Source organism: Toxotes jaculatrix, chromosome 2, assembly GCF_017976425.1.
Source record: "Toxotes jaculatrix isolate fToxJac2 chromosome 2, fToxJac2.pri, whole genome shotgun sequence".
In the NCBI taxonomy this organism is placed as follows: Eukaryota; Metazoa; Chordata; class Actinopteri; family Toxotidae; genus Toxotes; species Toxotes jaculatrix.
This window is the reverse complement of record NC_054395.1, coordinates 10,663,204-10,685,233: the sequence shown is the minus strand read 5'-3', so window position 1 is coordinate 10,685,233 and position 22,030 is coordinate 10,663,204.

Here is a 22,030-nt window from a genome sequence, read left to right as displayed (position 1 = left end):
TAGATGGAAAAGTGTGAATGGGTTCATTGACTGTCAGAGGCAACACCAAGATGTCTGTCAATCACATAATCACCAAGTTATGTTTTTAAAGTCGCTTAACTAGCTGAAATTTGACAAGGCAAGCTGGACCTCTGCTGGTAATGTGGGGATTTTTCAATTACTCTAGTCATAAGTGATTCTGCTCACGTGCAAATTTGCGTTGTTGTGTTTATCAAATATGAATGTTTAGGAAATGGCACAAAGACTGCACTGTGCCCTGTAAGTTCACGCCAAGGGATCTGATGAATTGTAATGGCTCTGCTGTGGATCTGAAATCATTTTTTTTGTCACCTCTGCTAAATGGGGATGTCTATTTTAATCAGAAATTCAATCTATCTTTCGAACAGGCCATTCCATGTTCCGCAGTACATCCAAATCCAAATCAAACCTGTTATTTGGATTTAATGCAAAGCTATGGCTGTTTATCGAGTTCATAAAATACAATTGCCTGACAGTAATGTCAGCTTGTCACGTTAGAGAAGTGGCAGATCTTGTTCTAAAACATAGCTCAGGATTTGTGAGTTGCTTTTGAATTATGTTAGTTCTCATTCCTTCAGATTTGATTATTTGAAAAAGTGACAGCCGTACTACTTAAGGAAGCTTTTTTTTTCTGTACACATTATTTTTACATTTTTATGTTACCGTCACAGCACCGACTGTGATGGTGGTGCTGTATGTCCAAAATATAATTTAACAAGTTAGATAAGTTCAAACATGTTGAATTATACTCGTATGCATTATTGACTTATTGACATGAGAATTTAACTGTGGGGATAATTCGGGATACTGTTCAGTCAACATCTTACACTGGTTATGAGGAGTGACTCTGAACCGTGTTTTTTTATTATTCACCGCACCTCTAATTTCAGTTGAGAGCGACCAACAAACCACTAACGGAGAAATAATTTAGAATGGCATTTTAATTGCACCATAAATGGTGACTGATGTGGTCATGAAAGAGCCGTGACAAGGTCAGTGTATTATTGACAGTTAAAAATATGGGTAATAATTTGTCCTGTGATTGTTTTGGCCCTGACCTCAGACTGAGATGCAGGCACTTCCCCAATCAGCACATTTGAGGTAACTCAATTTTTATTCCCAGGCACAAATAAATGCAATATCTAATAAGAAAAGTGGTAGCTACTCATTATGAATAATATGATCTGCAACAAAAAGAAAAAAAAATCTGAAAAATGTTTAATGACCTTGTTTGTTAAGCACCTTGCTTTTAACTTGCGATCTCCAATAGTCTGTCATTGGGTATAAAAAAGACGGTAGATTTATTCTATGTAATGAATGGTAGATGCGTGAATGAAGACACACAGATCACTAACATCAAAATCAAGCTATTTTCCCAAGACACATTAACATTATTGTTGAATTCATTAGGTGTAACACTCTACACTTATGTCACTTTTTCTCAACAGAATATTTCCAGAAAAGAGCTTTGGTGTCAAAATTAAATCTTCATGCTTTTGCCCAGTAAGAAGTGATATAAACTGTTTTATGATCATTTTTACTGCTGCAACATCGTATTCTTCAGTAGCACAATCAGGCCCAAAGCTCTCAGGTAGCTTACCATTAAAAGATGGAGATGGAGTGTCCAAAAGTGTTATAACTGCTGCTCAGCACAGAACAAGTTCACAAATTTAAAGGCCTCTAATTCGCTCTTTAGGCTAAAACTTCACATACATACACCATAACCTACCAAACAGCTCTTTACTGTATGGTGAATATGTCTTCCCATTCATCTTCTCTGAACCAACTGTTTTTATCTGTTATCATGTTTAACTTTATTTATGGAGGCTGTAGCATGTTGCCGAACTGCTGGAGACTTGCTGACAAGTCTAGGTGACATTTAACCAAAAATAGAACAAAGTCCATCCCAGAGAGGGGTACAGGAGCCTTTACTGTCCACCTGTTAAGTGTACTGTGGAAAGCAAAGCACTGGGACTGATTTGGAGGAGAAGGGGGGACATCACACATTCCAGTCCCCAACACGCTTCAGCCTGCACATTTCTAAATTGAAAGACCATCAGGTCACAATTCACTGCGTCTGTTTTGGAACTCTAACACAACAACACATTTAATTATCACTGTGTAGAATAAACAATGTACTTTATTAATTGTGTAATTTAAATGTGAAATAACTCATTAATTGACTTGATTACAGACTGAAGCACATAGTCAACTCTACAGTTAGCTTGGTTGAGTAGCATCAAAATAAGAAGCTAAACTCTTATAATTTTCTTTTTAGTCCTTATCATAATTTTTTTAATTCACTTATTTTTTTATTCACTATTAGTGAAGAAGAGGTGCTTCACTCATTTATTATCTATAAATAATTATTAAATTATTATTGTTGTTTCTAAAATTCATTTCAAATAAGCCAGTGCAGGGCATGGTAACACATATTTTCACTTGTATTGGCCAGTCTGCATAGTGAAGTACTTTCTTGGTCTTGTTACTTACATGTTCAAAGTTGACACGGAGCTTAAGTACAACCGCACAGAAGACTGATATAATTCCAGGATGAGCAGCACAGGCTACAGATAAAATGGGCTGCAAATAATATTTTCTGAGACCTGTAGTTCCATTATTTAAGAACAGCTCTCTAATACACGTTGACATCCCACATAATGAAAATATAATTTGAAAGTATACTGCACAGATGGCAGATAAAGTGCAGTATTCACAGCGTGCACATACCAGATTGCTTTCTGGTGGGAATGTGTGTCTGGTGTCCTATTTTATGAGCACATGCTCCATCATACCGTCATTACTAACTTCAGAATATAGTTAAGCCCTAACAATATGGCAGGAAATCCCTTTAGTGGAGATTGTGACGTCTCCTGACTCTGAGCTCGAACTGCCCCCACCTCACATTCTTACCATCACAAAGCATTGTGACTGTACATGCTATCCCTGCGAGGCATACAGGCAGATGGATTTTCAGGGAAAAGCCACATTTAGTGAGAAAACGGAGAAACTGGCATATCGGCAGAGGAGGGCACATTCCCATGCACATATTTATTGGAGGACTGGGGAAAGTTAAAGTTGACTGTAGGCCACCGTGTGTGCATTATTCAGGCAGCATTCAGTGACCTAACAGGCCACTTTTAAGTCCTGGATCTCAGTATGCCAAGCCCATTCTAGAGCCAGACATACAGGGAATGAAATTACTTTGTAAAGTTATGGAGCGAACCATTAATTGGCGTGTCTGTTGGCCTGGAGGAGTCGGGTTTGAAGGTCAGCTGAAGACGAGATGGAATGATGATCTTAACCAGGAGCTGACAGACAGCAGATGAAAGAGGCAGTCTGGGCTTCTGATCACAGACACACCCGTCAAACTGAAATCTCAGTGCACTGCATGTACACATACTCCTGCAGTCTCTGCTGTTGAAACATACAAAAACAGACAATTTTTGTGTATGTCATGTTTGCTGCTATCCCTCATTGTTTCTTGTACCTATTGATTCAGCGACCACGATGCCTGCCATATGTTTAATTATACTGTATGACCAGAGCTGGGAGTAGCATTTGGTGTGTGTGTGTGTTTGTTTTGTTTTTTTTTATTTTAATTACTTTATTGATCCCTCCTGGGAAAATTTGTGTGTGTGTGCTCGTGTGTTTATGTGATCGAACCCTCAGCTGTCCTTCATCAAACTTGTGCAATGTAGAATTTCAACAGAAACCCAGTGATGTAACAGTATATGTAAGATGTGATATTTCGGAGCAGTATATTTGGATTATGCCTCTTAGCCCAAATACGAAAAAGCGCTGGAGGAGGGTTCGCCAAGCTTGACTTCTCTCTCTCCTCTATGCCAGTTTAAGCTGTACTATATTCAGTAAATCTACTTCCAACTTATTCTGCAGCTTCCTACAAATGCCACTGTCAGGGGGGTTAGGATTAGTCCTTGACAGGCACTCCAAATTAAACACATGATCTTCATGGTTGAGAACCACACTGCAGTGCATAATTAGGGTTTCCCATTTTATTAAAATATCATTGGCATATGACTCAAGCTCTGATTTATACAGCTAAATTGCATTTTAGAGTTAGTCATAAATAAATAACATTCCGCAACTATGTTTACAACGCGCCTATGGCCAAAAAAGGCTGTCCAAAAACTGCTGACTTGCACATGAACAAAAAAACAACTTTTAAACCAAACTTCTAAAATAAGGTTTGCAAAGTAGAACTGAAGACTTTGCCAGCAGAGTTATAGAACACTGTGTCTTTCTCACTATTAGAAACTCAATGTTAGAAACAAGTGGACCCTTTTCTGATTTCCTGTCACTTTCCTCTTCAAAACCCACACTGCACTGCTGAGCAAACAGGGAAAACATTAGACTGAGTAATCCATTGCACACAGTACTTAATACCATTTACCTGTCGTTGGAACTGGAAGCCTCACATAACCGACATAAAGCCATCAAAAGACCAAAATGAATGAAAAGTAGCCTTTGAAGTCTGTGAGAAAGATTCACAGCTTAATCCTGAATCAAATGCTTGAGCAAAGGGTGAGAGTGGTTAATAAAAAAGGCCATTCATACAGACTCTTATGCCTCGAAGCCTTGAAGATAGAGGTTGCTTTGCATAAGAGGATGTTGTCTACATCCCACATGTCAAATTGTTGACATGTGAAGTGCTCTACTGTGGTTTGAACTGTTGTATGATCGCTGGATTCCAACCTATTTTCTTTCACTCTTTCGTGATCTGTGAATTCAGCCAGACCAGCGTTTGAGGGTTCTTGTTCCCAGCAGCACAATGACTAAGGCACTCTAGATTAAATAATTACATTTCCCTCCCGCTGCTGCACATGTAGCATCAGTTCATATGGAGATGTTGAAACAGATTTTAATGTCCCTCAGAGACGGGAAAGGCTGTCTATACAGTGCGGTTGGAGGATTGCTGGGTCTTCGCTGAGTGAATTTATGTGAGATTTTTTTTTTTGCTATTGTTTTTTTATGTACCCGACACAGATAATCTGCATCAAGACCATTGAAAATGCCAAAGAGAGCTGGCCAATTCTGACTGAATTGGTTTAGGGCATAAAATCCAGCCTGGTCAAGAGTTAAAACCTAGCTGTAATGGAAATCATATGATGACCCAGACTTATTCATCATCTTACTCATAGTTTACAGTTTATGTATATCACTTTGAACTGATCTAATGGTATTGTCTGCATATTAACTCTGTATGACTCATGTCATGTGTATGTATGAAGTCAGCAGTGATATGATGTAATGTTAGCTAACCTTTATATAGTATGTGCAAATGCTAATTTAAGCAGAGTCGCACATGTAGAGGAACCACTAAATGGACTTATACCCAGGACAGTTTACCACACGTGCACACAAACACAGACTGAATAATAAGCACCAATGTAGATACTGTTGGTATACATTGCCGATACTAATGAATTATTTGTGCTAATAGTGAATTTAGGGCTGCAACTAAGTGTAGTCTTCATTATAGATTAATCTGCTAATATATATTTAAGTTACTAATGCATATGCATTTTATCTCCCGGAAGAGTAAATTTAGCGCTTGCACCATGTCAAGCATTTTGAAAAAGACAAGCAAGGCCCAGTGCCTGATGATTCTGCTCTTCCCCCAGAAAAGATCAAAGTCGTTGAGTGCTGTGTAGGCTATTATGCACAGCAATTCTGCAAACCATGTGCCAGTGGGGCACAGATAAGCAAAGAAACAAAGGGCAGGATATAGTCTCTGTGAATGAGGCCAACTTTAAAGGCTCTTCTGAAGCCTTTTTAAAATGCATCACAGAGCCTCGATGTTTTAGTAATCATAAGAAGTCAAGCTTAACAAAAAGTGGCAAAACAGTTAAGAATACATTAATGCAGCACTACACATAGGGACTATTAAAAAAAGTGAAAGTTTAGAGCCAAATTCCTTCCTTATAGTGTATAGAAATTATTGTCATGAGAGTACAAAGGGGCTAATGAAGGATCATCTGACTCTTTGAACTCTTCCTTTGCATCATGTTCGACCCAGTAGAACAAAACTATTATCTCTGCAGCTAATCAGATATTGCACCTAATTATTGTCTTCTCCACTGTATCTCTGGCCCACTTCTTGTGTCATCATCACACTGTGATCACTTGTGCGAAGTAGGTCTTAATTAGAACTTCTTGGGAGTTTGCAAAAGTGAGGCCTCAGCAGATGGGCTTCCCACCTGAGAGAGGTGAAAAAGGCATGCCTCCTTCAGTCCCCTCGCCCTGCGTCCCGAGGCTGCCATCAACAGAAATTTTTATCAGCGTGGTCTCGACAGCCCTGCCAGTTTAGTACACATAATTTTCCGGCCAACACAGCCATTGAGAGGTGCCTTGTTGAAGGTGACTCCACCTCTGCTGAAAAGCTGGGTGTAATGGCAGACGCTATCTGCCAGGCAGGATTTACACTGAATCAGTGGTTTGCTTTTTTTTTTTTAACCTCTCAGTGGGGTGTTTCCTGCCCTGGGAAAGGTGCTGCAATTCAGCCTTATGTTAACAATTTCAGAGTACAAAAAATAACCAGTGTTTTTATTCAGGGTAGCACTAGCAATTGATAGAGCATTTACACGTTGAACTATGGTATCCATGTCTCTCCCACACACTTCTAAAATCGGCACTTGGAAAAAAAAAAAAAAAAAAAAAAAAAAAAAAGATCCACTGGGGAAAAGGTTCACCAACTGTAGTTCATGAAGTTTCAAGCTGCTGTGGGTGGTTTTCTCTGGTGGGTCCAAACACACACAGCAAGAGGTTAAAATGAGACTCTGTGAGCAGATTGCATCTCAGCAATAAACTTGTTCTCACTGACTTGACTTTTTCTTTCTGACATTTGATTTGTTTGTTTGTTGTGTGGATTCCAGGAAGACTAATATATGCATCAGATTTCTGGATTTTTCTATTAAATAAATTACACACAATAATATTAAATTATCTTGTTCCAAAATGTTACTTCCTATAATCAGCATAGCTGTCCTGTTTTTTTTTTTTTTTTTGTTTGTTTTTTTTGGTCATCACAGTCAATTTTATGCTTTTGAAGACACCGATTTTTGACAGAGACAGTCTGAGCATATTCCTAGTTGAGCTACTTTTTAGCTGTGTGCACACAACCTCAGTCATTTTTCAACTGATACAAGGACATAAAAAGACACATACATTAAATACTAATCCATTACTTTATTTGAGCTCAACGGGGGTGTTTGTGAAAGTAAAATAATCTAACAAGTAAAATATCTGGCGAAAGAAACACAACGTCAGTATGTCAGAATGAATCATATTCCCAGAAACACTTGTTTTACCTCATTCAGGGGAAAATTATGCAAAATATAAAATGTTAATATTCCTGTCTAGTTAAAGTATGCAACTGAGGAGAGCGCTGATACGTTTCAGTAAGATCAGTGTATTTTCTCTCTTCTGAGAAATGGATTTTCTGCTACTACTACTACTACTACTCTCTTTGTGAAAGGTAAAGTGAATTATGACTTTTCACTTTCATATACTTCTCGGTTGTGGTTTACGCTCAGTATATTTTACTATAAGTACTTGTTAAAATAGTTTTTATAAAGGGATAATTTAGCATCAAAGAACGGGTATAAATGTATCCATTTTGTATTAAAAAAATATTAGCTATTGCATAAAAATCTGTCCACTGAAAATACCAACAAATGGAATGAAATGAATACTTTGGGAATGTACAAATATAGAAATGGGCCAACTAGGTTGAAAATCTACCCACTGCTGCAGATCATTGCCAATGGTACAGCCAGTGACAGAGACAGGAACTCCGTAGTTGTGTGTGTGAGAGAGTGACACTGCAGTTGTACTGTAGTATTTAGTTGCAGCTGTCAGTCATGATGGTTAGTCGACAGTGGTCATGTTGAATGTTTTCTTTGAGGAAAGAAAAACCCTTTCAAGAACAAACCATAAAGGAACTATTCCACCTACCTGTGATTCATGCTTCTGCGTTGAATCATAAACCCTTTCACATATTGAAGCCTCTGGGCTTAACCAAACCACTTGAACTGAGCGAAACAGATTCTACGGCTGGTTTCAGCACAATAAGGATTACCTAATCAGTATCTCCAGTGTGCAGACAATGGCTGTGTTTACAGTGGTGATCATTTTGTTGAGGTCTTATTCAGGTTTAGATGGGGGTAACTGTTGGGGTCCTTTTTACTTTAAACATACCAGTTACAAGAAGATTCATACTCTCTTTACGCTGTTGAATTGGCTCTGTTAAAGGTAGAGTTCAACGGTTAAAACTTATTATGGTTTATAAGATTTTATAATTTGCACATAGCAAATTATTTAACCATTTATTTGCAGTTTGGTTTGGGCTCACATGGTCTGAATACAAGGGCTACTGTATTTAACCTGAAATAACCCAATCTGAAAGTTTGTGTTTAAAAAAAAAAAAAAAAAAAAAAACTGAAAAAATACACTCTGAGTAAAATCAGCAGCAACAGTAATATGTTTCCATTCCATGATAACCAGTTTTATATGGGACTAAGCAAACTTCTTAGTCATGATCTTACACAGGTTGTCCTAACCCTGCTGTGATGATTATCATAATGTTAATACTTAACATCTGGTTAGTACTGAATGAATATTTTTTTTATTTATCAAGCAACAGTAACACCATATGCTGTACATACGCTGTTGGGGAAGATCTGTAAGAAAATGATGTTCATCTTTTCTTTGACAGTGTCTGCACAATCAGATATGTTTCCAGTTGGAAACATTCATTGTGGCTTTCAGTGCCTGTGTAATCGTTGTATGGGATGTTATTTATAGCCAAGTTGTTTGTAAAACATGACACTGTCATTGCTTTCCTCAAAAGCCTCTGGGGGATGTGTGGGTTGGTTATGTCTTCCTTCAAAACTCATACATACACTTTGAGGCCCTACTATTAAGTAGCTCCAGCAGCTATGTTGCTAGACTGAACAACTTTAAAGGATTATGGATTGAGAATACACTAAAGACAGTGGGATGCTGGTGAAAGCTCATATAATGTGTTTCCATTCATTCCACCTTCCCTGATTCTGCCAGCCCTAAGCACAACCCGTTCACACTGGGGAGAAGACTCTTAAAATAGAGATGGGGGGATATGGAGTATGCATTTGCATTACCCTAAGAGAGCGACAGAGATGGAGAAAGAAAAGACAGAACAGGGAAGGAGCTGTGTGGCAGTCTTACCCCTCTGGGGGGTAAAACCTCTCTGATAACATCCAGGCCATAAAACAAGGACATTTCTCCTTTCAGATGACTCACTGTGAGGGCAATGCACACAGAAGTGCAGATTGGACCCCACTGGCAAAGCAAGCTGTATTTGACAGCTTAATGTAATTACAACTTATATATACTTATATATAAGAAAATGATGTGTGTGTGTGCGTGTGTGTGTAAAACTACTACACATTTTCTTGGGGTTTACTATTCTTGGCATATCCATGATATCCAAGAATGTTCTTTTTTGTTTTAGCCAGTGTAGCATTTAGTTTAAATTCCAAGTTATTACAAATGTCATTGTGATTCTGAATGCAGTTTTCTTACATCTGGAACACAACCCTCAAGCTCTGGCTTTAGTCCGCTTCACTATATAATTAAATTGATGTCCAGTGCAGTTGCCTGTGTTCTGCTGTTCTACATATCTACTGACAAAACTCTTCACACATCTAAATTGAAAATCTTAATAACTATATACTGTAATTAAAATTAGCTTAGAATCATTTGGTTGGTTGACAAATTTAATAAAATGATAACATGAAGTAATAATGTGACAATTAAAAAGTTTCATGTACTGACAATGTATTATTATTAAGTCCTAAATGTGTACACGTTACACACATTCACCTAAACACTTGATGTGGCTATGACAAAAAATAAAAAAGGTGGTGCTGTTTTTTTGGTGCATCAGCAGCTCAGAAAGGTTTTATAACCTGACATATTATTGCTAATCCCAGAAATATCCATATCCCACTCTCCATGGCTACAGTAAGTGCCCCTCTGCTCTGTCCAGGAAACACATCCATCTCCTGCTCCACAGATCACTGCTTGGTCAGCTGAGACTGATGAATATACAGTACATAAATGACATCATGCGCTGTCACGCTGTGATAACAGACCTGAGCTCTCAATAATACAAGAGGGTTCATGCCGTATTAGCATCATAGTAAATTCACAAGTACCTTACGTCCTAGGGAGCTTAAAATGTTGTCCAAAGTCCAAAGACTAAACTGACCTCTAAAAAACATGAGCCACAACGCTAACACACAGTAAATAACTGCATCACTCCCACTTATTGGCAACACCTTCAATATACTGGTAATTGCCTTGCTTTCTTATAGAACACATAAATTCACATCTTATGGAAATTGCTCTGACCCCTCTGGGATTAGAGAAGGAAAACAGATTTTTTTTTTTTTTTTTGCCTCAGCTGCAGCATATTGAGAAAATGAGGGCATGATAACAGTCCTTCTCTGCCCTTCCCAGTTCCATTAATTCCAGCATGTAGCTTTAAGAGAGTCTGACCCAGAATAATCACTGTTTTCAAGAGGAGGTCAGCTGAGATTTACTGTAAAGCCGAGACAGCCTCAAGTAGGGATGCTCTTAACAATTGAACTTAACTACTGTTCTCTTTGTAAAAGAGAAGCACTACAACCAAAGGTACTACCAAAATAGTCGGCCTGGCTAACAGTTTTGATGATGTGTTACATGGGGTTAAAGTGATACTTTAATTTACAAATGGAGAGAAAAAAATTCATTCAGTCAGGAAGGTGTTCTGTAAAACCAGAGTGGGATATTTTACTTTTTTAATTTACTTTTACTGTACATGTCTTGTTCATTTAAATTTCAGATACTGTTTCAGTAAATCAAGTTTCTCCTGCTGAATGGGCAGTGATGGGTCCCTGAGGAGCTAAACAGAGAGAGCCCATCGAGTGCATGCTCTGTCCGAGACAGATATTTCTTCCAAACCCCTTGCTTCTTTAGAGTTTGGGAGAAGGACTGACAGGTTCACTGGTCAGGAAATACAAGCACTGAGTTGGACTGAAGGTTGTCACAGTGGTCTCACCAGAGTGGGGTTCGGGTGCAGCCTGGGTGCTGAATCAGACTGCGAAGAATCCCTTCGCCAAACCTCAGCCCTAACCCAAATGTTAACTCCAAACTTCAAATACAGTCTGTGAGGCAGGCGCAGCATGAGGTTTTACCCTCATCTGTCCCTGGAGGAAAACCTAACCACAGAAACAGAGTCAGGCAGGAGTTTTAAAAGAAGTTTAACACTGGAATAAACACACCTGTATTTAGAGGATTGAATTCTCTGACGCACAATGTTGTGATATATCTCGTTATAAATCTCTCATTAACATCTAATAATTTTTCATTTCTAATAATCTTGCCTTGTTGTTTGTGTCTGTGTCTGTTTGGACCATGCTCTGTTCTGAGCTGTCAGTGAATAACAAACTGCCCTAGACTGAGATTGATGGGATACTAGGTTTTAAATATTTTACACGTATTACAGTTTTAATTTTGGACTGCTATTTTATTATCTGTGTGCATGTGTGTGGGGTAAAGCAGACGATGAAGCCGGGGACTTATGTGACATTTAGATTATAGAGCAAAAACCAGGCTTCTTATGTTGTACGATTCTTGCAAAGCGCAAAAATCTCAAGGGGAGTGAGGGAGTGTGGAGGAGCTTCACTTCAACAAGCTCCAGAAACACACACTCAAACACACTCCCTGACCGTTCTGCTTCCTTTAATACACCTGTCCCACATGTATTCCTTTACTGTTTACATTAACACACTAGGGACAGCAAACAAATAAAACCATAGATAGAGCCCCCAAAAAAACCTCTGCATTATTTATAGCACAAATAACCATATTTTCTTCCAGCAATTTCCAAGTTTTATAACCTCTCATCCTCTCATGTGTTTACCTAGAGAACTGACTTTATTTTCTATCAAACCGTGGTCCCTGCATCTGAAGCTGCACCTGATGTTTCACCAAGCATACACTGCTTGGTTGGTCAGTCTACCACGCTGGTCCAGACTGAAGTGCTTGGACAACTACTGAGTGAATTACCTTGATATATGGTATAGACTTTAATGGTTCCCAAAGAACGAACCTTCCTGGTGATTTGACCTGTCATCTAGCACTAACAGCAGGTCAAACCCACCACATACTACATACACAATAACTAAGCAAGTGCATGCAAAGGCTGTTTTTCTGTGACAAGGTGAACAGAGCTTAAGGATCTGTCATTATAATAACATGATTTTTTTAACATAAGGCAAATGCAATGATGTGCTTTTATATTGTTGTTCATAAACTCTAGAGTTTAGGAGACATCTCCCATGATTTTTCGTCCTTGAGTGCAAGCATCAAGGTGACTAGCACTGAAATTTAAGTTACAACTCAACAAGTTACTGTTATTTGTCCTAAGTATTAACTGATGCTACAGTATATGAAGATCATTATCCCTCCACGCTCTGATGCATTGATCACTAAAACCTTACCAGAAGACCAAAACTACAGTCTAGTGTAATCTCTGTGTCTCTTGATAATTTCTAAATTGACTGGAATCATCTCAACTTGCACAAGATAATAAAATAAAAATGAGTGTGCTCATGCATACAGTTGGAAAGAAACACCCAACTGTCATTTTAGAAAATATACCACCATTACAAAGCCTGAACTTCTCAGAGAAATGTGTTATTCATATGAAAAATATGGCAGGGCTGGCTTTCCAGTCCAATAAACTCAATAAACTGTTAATGATAAAGCAAATTGAAAATGTCAGAAGGTATACAAAATGCTGAAAGGAATTCTCTGCAACCTTGATGAATGGTGCTGCATATTGGATATTTATGAATTATGAGGCTACATGGCTTGTTCCATTATTCAATTAAAAAGTCATTTTAACTGGCACCTGGCCCACAGTCTGGGACACAATAGAACCTGCTATGGCACTGAAAGCAAACTTTAACACATTGTTGAAGTAGTGCTTCACGTTTTGTCAGACTCAAAAGTAAATTCTTCACTAAAGAACAGCAAAGCGTAATTCATCTCAATTGTCTGCAGGTTTTAATGTGTGTTAATAAGGTCACATGTATGAGAGAAAGAATGACAGTCAGCACACTGCACTTCTGTTATCAAATACTAACATTCTCATGCAGTACAGCGTGCAAAGCATTAGGACTTCTCCAGAGACATCAGCACCTTTCTTATCCAACCATAATTCTCACAGACAGTATCATATTGTGGCAGCAGCTCAAAATGGACCATTAGCAAAATGCTCCATTGTTATTTAAATCCAGTTCTGCTCGTTTTTTTTTCCTTTGCTTGGCACTTTTTTTTTTTCTCAACCTCGCTTCTGCCATTGTGCACACAATTTTTCAGGGATGAAGCATCAACAGCCTTTTTATTTCTGGTGGATGGCAGATTGTAGAGATTTGAGCATCTGAAAACTGTACTGATTTTTTATCCTCACAGCTCATGAACATCATGTTCTGTTTTTCAGAACCACATTTTACATAGGAGACACTTCAGATGTGGGTCAAAATGCATTATATGGTTATCGTAATGCTATCACACACAATTAATTATTGTGTTAATATCATATCAACAAATCCAGTAAAAAAACAGCAATAAATCGGTCTGTCCCTCAATACTTTCCAACGTCCCGCTCGTGTCTGTGGTTATCAGCACCAAGCATATTTAATCCCAGTGAAAAAGTAAATGTTTAAAAACTGCTCACAAATATATAGTTTCATTTTTTTAAGAGCTAAATGGTCCGCTGGGCACCGCAGTTTTTAGCAAACATTACTCAAACAAGTGGGACTGTTTTCTGGCTTGGATTAATACAAATTTGTTACACTTGTGAGTATTTACAGCAGCATTGGTTGATGTGACTCAAGATAAAGTACAGTGTCCATTAGGTGCATGAAGTCGATGGGGTTTGACAGCTTTTTATCGAAGTCAGAATCCTTTCAAATCCCTTACTGAAACCTATCAAGTTTACATTTCAACATCTGCAAGTAACTCAAGGATAAAATCACTATTCTCAAAGATCTTTAATCACCTTTTGTTGGCCGACAAAGCAGAAACAGAACAGTTTTTAGTGGCAGCTTAATTAATGTTCACAGCCTTTATCTACAACAGCACAATATATAAAATGTAAATTCAAAAATTAGGTTAGATAAAGGGTATGATAAGAGGCGTTTTAGAGCTGAAACTTAATGAATCCAGATATCTTGCAGATGGCAAACTAGATCCAAAATGGAACCAGTTATCAGAACCCAAGGAGGGTGCAGAGGAATAAGCTCTGCCAGAATTGGGATACATGGACAGTACTTAGCAGGCTCAGTTCATTGTTGGATTTGATTTGATTTTTTTTTTTTTTTTACAGACTTTGTTGGACTTTGTTGATAATGTTAAAACTCTAAATAATGCATCTGTAAATGACCAATATATTGTGATTATGATATTGAAAAGTCATTTAGTTATTTATGACAAAGATATGTGTCCTATGACAAGAGGTAGGAGAATGTAATAATACATTTTAATACATTAATTGATACATTATACCCAACATGCAGTGAAAATGGTTATTATAAGTCACTTGACTTTTACATTACATTTAAGAACTTAGTCTCAATTACAAGCTCATAAAAATCTACATACATATTACTACATATTTTCGTATCATAGCCATCACTCATCTATACATGCACTGGATACAGAAGCTATCAAGAATTTGCCCCTTGTTGTTGGTTGTTTTTGCACAGTCATTGTGGAACTATGTGCATTTCGTGGAGTAGCCGAGGGGGTTCATCCTCCGTCCACTATAAGGAGGAGCTGTGATACCTCTGAGTCTCTGTTTGCAGCCTGTTGAATATGCAATCATGCCTTTGTTGGAGCTGAAGAGGGCTGTGTGCTCAAGCTCTCAGACTAAGCGACAGGGCAAATATAACCCAGCATGTATACACATACACACACGCACGCACACATACACACATGCAAATGGCTCTGTGGTGGCAAACTCTATTGCCAAGATACACAGGAACCAAATCGCTTATTCCCACTATGTTGTGTTTCTAATTTGTTGATTATGGTGGCTAAATCCTCCTAGATCCTGCTCCAGCTAAGTGACAGGCAACTGATATCAACTGAAGGCGATAAGCATCAAGGCTGGCCAGGTGTTCACCATCCCTGCTCCCACCGATCAGCAACAAACACAAAGGGCAGACCTATCACTCAGGTATTCTGCTTCTTTGTACAATTTCCCTTTTGCAATTACACTTTTCAACTCACTGTTTGAGTCTGAGAAATCAATACCTTTGGGATTTACATGTATGTCTATATGTCTATCCCTTGGACAAAGGCAACTTGTCACATCCAAATACTGAGTGATTCATTAAACAACATGTCACAAGTATAACCTTTATTAGGACATGAGCTGTTATTCAAAATACTTTGAACATACGAACAAACTTCCTCAGTGACCTCAAGAGGTCAAAAACTTTGGAGGGGAGTGGGGCGGGGGGCTGCCGAGAATCATCTTTGTAGATACACAATCGTCTGTTTTGACCTTTTACTTTGGAGGATGGCAGTGTGCTGCAGTACAGTACCTCTGCTCAACTGGACTCTTCATCATAAATCAAAATGCACTGTTTGGAATTATCTCTGCGCGTTAGGTTGTGTTTTTTTAGTTATCGGCTGCATGTGGCTGTGTTGCTTTGAAAAATACAGGCTCTGAGGTGTAGGAGTTAAGCTCTCCTCAGTAGATATCCAGTATTAGGGAGATAAATACCACAGTTGGCTCTCCGAAGAGTTACAGAGATTTATGGATTGCTTCTGTGCAGCAGGCCTCTGGGAGGCAAATATTCTACGAAATTTTCCAAATGTTTTGGTAGTGTGCAACACAAAAACACACACACACAGACTCCAACCATGCCTTTAAGGCTGAGCTGCAGCAGCTGCTACTATGGTAGTAGTGTAAGAAACATTGTTGCATTGCTGAGGTCGCAACATAATTCATAGAGGAAAGCAAACAAAAGGGAAAAAGGGTGGAGTGTGTATATGTATGTGGTTTGAGGGCCTAAGATGCAACAGCCAAGGGTGTTGCATCATCCCATTAATTACTCCCACTGCACAATGTCCTCCACTACAGTGTGCATGACCCACATGCTCAGAAAGATAAGCTGGGCTATAAAGAGCATGGGAATGTGGTGAAAAAGGAGAGAAAAGGGATCAGACAAACAGGACAATGCTCCAATCAACTCGGCCCCCTCGCAGACAAAGTTTTTATTTTTGCCTTATACAACAATCCACATCAATTACCTTTGTTCCTTTTGTTCATTTATGAAGTATTTTCGTGGAAAATGGCCCGCTGAGAGACGCCCCACCATGACTGGAGAGGGCCAGTTAGTGGGAAGGGCCATGACGGATAAATCTGATCCTTTGTAGAGGCAGTATTGATCCAGCAAAAGCTCACTACATGAATCAAGTATGAGCTCCGTGCTGTTAGTTCCTTTACGCTGTGGGATGGATGTGCTTCAGTGAATTAGAAACACACACTTTCTCATGTAGCCTGGACAAGTTTGTCATGAAACCCAATCAGGCTGAGGGCTGCTGACACTGTGGTGGGAACTTGGACTTGAATTTCATGAGATCTGAATATGGGGATTTAAGTTTAGGAAGGAAGCAGTGTTAAGCCACTCGACATTTCACAGTTCAAATTCAAGTGTTTTAGTATTACTCATTTTCCAAAAGCTGTATGGGTTGAACTCCAGCCCTGTCATTTCAAGCATCCTCTATGCAGTTATGCGTAATGTTGGGGAAATGAACTGAAAGCAGTTATCACGCAACTCTGCCTATGTACTCTTTCCATTAATTGCTATGCTGGTCAATGAAGAGTAATTTATAGTTCACCATTGTCCTTAGCGACTCTCTTCTTCTCTTGTCGTTGTATTTCCAGAATGGCCAGATGAACCGGCATCCATGTCTGTTATGTCTCATACGCTGTTTCACAGGGACAACCTGTTCTGGTCCTTCTGGATTTAACAGACTGCTGAGCACAGGGTGTTTAGGACATGCACACACGCACACTTAGTGAGACACACACACACACATATCTCCAGAGGATAGGATCTCAGAGAAGCAACACATCCTATTTCACTGCAAATTAGGTTAATCACGCTCCAGAGAGGCCCAGTTAATAACCCTCATAGAGGCTATTAAGATGGCACCTAAATCACAGGAATATCTGAATATCTGATGGCCCCTTACACAGTAGTGCCATGTTTAACCCTGGAGTTCTTGGTAGAGCTAGCTGTGAGGAAGACGGCCGGTCATATACACCCTAAGCAGCTCTAGACGAATAACACTGTGCAAGAGGAATTGTTTCTCACTGGCGAAAACACCTCAGTGTGGAGCGTAATATATTAGGAACCCTGGTTCATTGAGCCAGTGATATTAATCAGAATTAGACTATTAGTCAGTTTTGTTTTTTACATGCGATAACACGCAGAATACTAAGCACATCATCACCAGGAATATCAATATGAGAATGTAATTCCCAACCTTGTATAGCTCACGATCCATCAAAGCCACCTTTTCTTTTCTAGTAGCAGTATATACTAAGTGTGCGTTCTAACACGCAGATCACTTGACATATCACAGTTACCCTATCCACATTTATTACAAGCTTTTATCCAGGGCAGAAAAAGCTGGACACTGAAGGAACAGTCACCTGCACTTACAAGTCTTGTTGCAGGCAAGTGAAAACTGACAAATGACGCTCTTCTGAAAGGCAACTGGTGTCTCTGCCAGCAGTTTGCAGCTGTAGTGTGCCGAGGTCTGATAGCATCTCCTGTGCCTCAGCAGTACGAGAGCTCACCGTGGGGAACCTAAAACTGTGTGACGTCCATGAAAGATTGAGCCTGGAGATGCCGCGCCTGGCAGAGTTGAATCCCTGCTGGTTTACTCTCAAGTGAGACACTCTCTGGTTCGAGCTTGTTATAATTTTGTGCCATTGTCCTCGCATTAAAACTAAATCTACCTTTATTGCGATACAAAAACATGAAGCTTGAGAACCCCATTAATTTGACTGGAAAAATGTCACATTAAAGTGGCAATGCAGCACGTGCTGTTTTACTCCCATTTACAGGACATGCTGGTGTACAGCATCTCACCGCAAAGCACATTTTCTACATTTGTAACCTGAGCAATAGCCTGGACAGTTAATGCCATAGTGAGTATTTCACTACACACACTATTAAAACCAGTCAACAATACAGTGTTACTCACGATTGAAGAACAAGATTTTTACTTAAGTTTTTTTACCCAAAATGCTCCAGAAGTTTCCGACGACAAGCACCTGTGTTCCACAGTCACGCCACATAAACATATTCTGAGTGCAGTATAATTGATGTTGAAACTATAAGTCAATATTCCGATTCGTCAGTCAGCAGTAAACTAATCAGTTTACACAATTTTGACCATTTATATGAGTAATTTATAAAGCAAACATGCTGTACATTAATTTATTTCAGTGTCACAACTATGAGGATTTTTCACCTTTTCTCTTTTTCATAAAACTGCAAACTGGAAATCTTGGGCTGTTGGTCAGAAAAACAGAAACTTGGGTTGTGGGAATCTGCGACGGGCATGTTTTACTATCTTTTATCTTTAATTGATTATTCAAACTTAATTGCAGCCCTAAAACATTTTTAGCATTACAGCAGAAGATGGTTTCACCCTTATTCTAAAGTTATTCAGGACAGAATAGTTACAGTAGTTATCAGACTGTGGAATTTATTTTGATATCCATTTATCTCACATTAAGATAAAGGTATGTAAAATCACAATTAAAACTAACAAACTAGTGTTCAGCTATATGAGTCCACTATTTAGCGGAAATCTCACATACTGTATTTAAAAACAAAACTTAAACAACTTTTTCTGTTAGTTTTTAACACCATAGTATTTCACTCAATGAACCATTAAACAATCATACAGAATTATTACCCGACCCTAGACCTTTAGGTGTCTTAAAGAGTCAGTCAGCCCAGAGTAAATGAAGAGTAACAACAGTGGTCATCCTCAAAATCCTTGGTTTTAAATTCTTTCGTTATCTATCCATCAATCCTTCTCTCCTGCGTTGCTAAAATCAGTCCTGTTGCATTTACGCCCACATATGCAGGTTCTATAGGTGGTCTGTTCTTTGTCTGTTCCGAGAGGAACAGTGTTTTTTTCCTGCACATGCTCACTGCCCATTTCTTCATTTGTTTTTCCCACAAAACTAATAACGTTATGCTCAACCCATACTGAAGAGCAAGAATTTATCCCAGCCAAGATGTGCCCCCCCCCCAAGTGTTGCCATCAATGTCAGATAATAAATGATAATAACAAACAATACAAGCTTTTAGCCTGTGATGACAAACTACTGGCAAATAGGAAGTGGCCTCAGTCCATAACAGCAGTTGCCATCCATCCCACATCCCATTTTGACATTCCACATCATGTCAGCAAGTGACAAGGAAATTCCTGAAGATGGAAATTGGTTTCTCTGTGCCTCCGACCGATCCCTGGTAGAGATCTGGGACCTAAATGCATTTCATTTTATCATCTTCTACAGCAGCCCTGTCTATGGCATGTATTGCCATTACCCTGCGAGGTCAGCCCAAAGATGTACAGTGTGTGTGTCATGCATAATAAATGTCTAACTGCAAATGGGCAGGAATTAGAGCTACCAGTGGGAATGACATCCAGCAGGTGGCTAGAGAATCTCACCACTGGCAGGTTTGGTCTCATTTCACAGCGTGTCATTCCCTCTAAACCTATTTTACGCCAAATGAATGAGCTGAATTTTAGCTTTTGTTTGCAGACTTCCTAACTGAGTCAAAGCGGGGACACTGGGCTCCATTCTGCTTCAGTTTAGGAGCTTTATTTATTTATCATGAAAGCAAAGCAAATATCCTTTTATTGTTTTACTTACTTTTAACAGTTTTCATCGTAGTATCAGAGCAGGAGGAAAGGAAGGGTAAAGTGTGAGTGGATGTTGTTGAATGGGGTAAAGCCAGTCTGGATGCCATCCTCTCCTCTATCTCGTGTAAGAACTGTTCAGTACATACACCCACTACTTCCTTTTTTTGTGGGGGGGGGGTTGTCTAGACTTTAAAAGCAACAAACTCTGAAATTTTAATTTGAAGAGTATTCATGAATGTATAATTTATATGTATGATTTATATTTTTTTCGTGTTTAATTTCACCGGCTAATTACCTTATTAATTGTGCGTCCATGAGCTGCGCGTGCGTGCGTTTGTTCTCACAAGCTGGGGAGGAGCTGACAGACCTAACCTTGAGCCTGCGTGTGCGCGTGCGTCTGTGCACGTGTATTCCGAGCGCACGCTGTGTGTGTGTGTGTGTGTGTGTGTGTGTTGATTCTTGCGCCGTGCTGTTGGCGACCCCCAGCGTACGGGACGCGAAATTTTCGATCATTTTTCTCCCTTCAACCATCACAAAACATATCCATACGCCTTGATATTCCTCAGTGTCAACACCACAACGAAAGACAGTCGGTGTATTTTAAGAAGTTTGGTACAAGGGTACCTACCTTTACATGTTTTCTTTTCTCTTTTTTTAAAGAACATGACAGACCTACTAATACATGTAATCTAATCACCAATTCCTGCAGACTCTCATAACTTGCAGTGGCGTAGATTAAAAAAAAAACTGAGACAACATGTTGTCGAACAACGGCGTCAAATGTGAAACAACATGAAACAATATCAACATTTTTCGGTCCCTCCCAAGCGTCTGCTAATTACAAGAGAACTGCTTTAACGTGAAATGGAAAATATTCGTTTCTTACCTGCGCGCAACACTCCGTTTTATCCACATTTTTTTCTCGACTGCCGAATCCGACTCAGTCTTCCAGGTATCCTCCCATTTAGAAGGGTTTCCACCAAAGTCGACAATAACTGATTTGAAAAAAAAAAACAAAAAAAAAACAAAAACACTCAAGTGACGGACCTTACTCCAGCTGTCATTAACGCCAACATTATTTAAGCCATATCCTTCAACGTTGCGCACATCAAATTCCTTCAATGCCGCTGCCAAATCCCACTAAAAAAATACCAGAGCAAATAGTCAGGTCTTTTTGAAGTTGGCTGTCGAACTGTTCTATCTTCCTCGTTATCAGTTAAAAGGAGAGGGGTACGCGCGTGCAGGCGGACAGGTGAGCGGGAAACCTAAAGAGGTACCCTCAAACTTTGCCTTCACGCATATCTTTCATTTCCCCCCTCTCGGCTGGAATGACAAAGCTGTAAGATGCGGAGAACAAAAACAAGGCATGTAGTTGGCATCCTCTCGCTGAAATGACAGCGCACCTTCTCCTACATCGTTGAGAGGCAGATGATCGTCCAAAAGAAAAAAAAAGAAGACGAAGGGAAAAAAAAGGAAAAAATGGAAGAGGAAGATGAGGATGTTCGGTTCTCTGAAGCACGGAGGAGACAAGTCACCAATGGCAGGGGGTCCTCATTATCTACTCACATCTCTGGAGGTGTTGAGGGGTGCGGAGGGGTTAGATAAAGTTCCAAAAAAAAAAATTAGGTGCAACTGAAAAGAGGAAGAGGGGAAGCGACGACGGACAATCCTGGAGGTTGAGAGTTGTTTCGGAGGAGTTGGAGAGAGGGGGAATGAGAGCTCGTCATTGGTAGGGGGAGAGGAGGCTGGTCCGTCTCCTCCTGCTGCTCCTCTTCTCTCAGACTGACGAACGACCTGCCTGCTGAGCCCCACGCGCCCGTGACGTAATTTTAAAGCCAAATATGTCATGTGCCGGAGTGTCTCGCGTCACACGGCTGCCACTCATGAGTGTCAGCTCGGCTACGACAAGGGGCAGCGCTGTCCAGCACAGCTCGAGAGCCGTGCAGCTGTGTAGGACTGAGACACGGAGAGTCATGGGTGAAAGGTGTAT